At 38.7% G+C, this 2232-nt stretch overlaps 1 pseudogene; it reads right to left on the reverse strand.

Annotated features, from left to right (window-relative positions):
* Positions 1-551: 551 nt before the first annotated feature.
* LOC111741583 lies at positions 552-667 on the reverse strand (annotated as a pseudogene).
* Between the last annotated feature and the right edge of the window lie 1565 nt (positions 668-2232).

Raw genomic sequence — 2232 nt, forward strand, 5'->3', positions numbered from 1 at the left:
TGATTCAATCTCATCCCTCCACTCAGCAGACATTCCATTTTGATGGGCTCTTGGTGACTACCCAATTTTCTCGGTAAGGCACTGTTGGTCTGGATATTGACCTGGAAGCCACTAAACAAATATGGAAGCCACTAAAACTGAGCAAGCTTATTTCTAAGTTACCTTTGAGGCTGCATGTGTAGCCTGGCTAAAGGGAACTATGTACTTAGCAAAATGTTTCACCTTTCTACTTATTGGTCTCAGCTGTCTGTCAGCTGAGCTTCTTGTCTTGAATTCTTTTCTCTGTTTAAGTTTTCTCCTACCCTCTTTACCATAGGAAGCCCATTTCTAAGCAGTTTCTTCCCTCCCTGCTTCACCTTCTCTTCTGCTTTTCTAAAAGCTAGGAAAGAAAGTCACACTTGAGGCCTTGAGTTTTTCTCTTCTCCTGGTCTCCTTCCCCGTCTTTGCTACATCTTAAATGTCTTTTCTCAGATAGTTTTGTATGTTCTCTGATTTTTTAGTGAATGTAATTGTTATTTTAAAAAGCAAGTAAGATTTTTTTTATTTATTTATGCCTACAGCACCTGGTCTTCCTAGGTAGTCTCCCATCTAAGTACTAACGAGGCCCAACCCTGCTTAGCTTCCGAGATCAGACATCAGGCTTGTTCAGGGTGGCATGGCCATAGACCATGGACTATGTGGCTCCACTGGGGTGTGAACCCAGGACCTTCTGCATGTAAAGTAGACGTGCTAACCGCTAACTATGGAACCACATCCTAAAGTAAGAATTCAGTGTATCACTCCACTTCCTTTCTCCCTTTCTCTTTTGCTTGTTGAATTATTGCACCTGCTTAGTTATATTGGCACTATAGGAGAAAAGGAAAAGTAGGCAGCAGAATCTTTGTGTTTCTAGACATTAGGGTTTAAGTAAGGGAAAGGGGGATAAACAGTGACCGTGCTCACCACTCAGCTCCTTTCCCTTCTGGATATTCACGCGGTCCCTTCCTGCTTACTCCTCTCCCCCAGGCCACGGCTTCTCTAAGACCACATCACTTCAGAAGGGGAAAACACTGTCAAAGGAGCGCTGCCCTTGGCTTCTGAGATTGTGGGTAAGCTTTGATTTCTTCTACATTACTTTTCTTTATTTTCCAAGTGTTCTACATGAAACCTGTGTTGTTTCTAAAGAAAAAAAAATCAATAAAGTATATATATTTTAACCTTCCCTTGACAAATATCTCCAATATTTACTGCACCATTTCTCTTCTTCCCTTTATAGCTAAACTAAATTCAAAAGAAGATTCTACTAGGGCAGTTGTCTCCATTTTCTTACACTATGTTAATTCTTTTTAAAGTAATACTTCACATATGATAAACACTATTGATCATTATTCAATGTGTTTTACTATAATTATACATAGACTGATATTAATATTTGCAGGATTAATTTCCTTTGTGTTTTTTCTGTTTTGTCTTTATCCATCCTTTTATTTCTAAGTTTTCTTCCTTATTCTTTAGGTGATTCTTTCTCTTAAGAGTTTCATTATCCCAACATGAAAGTCATCAATTTTAATACTGAAAGTTAAAGCAGTTATAATTATTGGGATAACATGTACTTTGCCCTACTCTTTTTTGTCTTGTTGCAAGCTTTCCACTGTTTCGGCATTCCTGCTGCTGCCTTAGTTTTCTGTCTTTCAGTCTGTAGATATGGTCTATCTGCTTATACATTCTGTAGTTATTTGTAATGAAAAATGGTGACTTTTTAATTTCTAATACTTTTCCAAATATGCATTTATATTTCTTTCTAATTATCAAAGTTGAGATCAAATAGATATGTTTTAAGCTGATTCTCACCATTCCCACATTATCTCCTCTTCTTTTTTCAAGAATTATACGCTAGCTTTTGCAACTTGAATCTCTGTGCATTCTTCCAGTATTGTCTGCTCTTAATGTACAGATGCCAGGGTCTTTGGTGTCTGTAACAGTACATGTTTACTGCTGTCAGAATAAGCAGCAAAATAGAAGCATTTGTGTTTAGGGATGATACAAGTCATTTGAGGGGACAGGGATGAGAAGGAGGAGAGAAATAGCTTTTGCCCATGATGTGAACCCAGGGCAGGTCCTGGTCACCTGGCCAAGGAAAAAGGCAGAAATGGATGCAGCTTTTCAGGAGGAGCTCTGTGAGTCTCTGCTTCAAGTTCAGCTACTTTGAAATCTGTGTGGCCAAGAACTGGGGGGAGATGTTTTCATCCTGAA

This window comes from Pteropus vampyrus, unplaced genomic scaffold (genome assembly GCF_000151845.1).
Source record: "Pteropus vampyrus isolate Shadow unplaced genomic scaffold, Pvam_2.0 Scaffold3, whole genome shotgun sequence".
Taxonomy (NCBI): domain Eukaryota; kingdom Metazoa; phylum Chordata; class Mammalia; order Chiroptera; family Pteropodidae; genus Pteropus; species Pteropus vampyrus.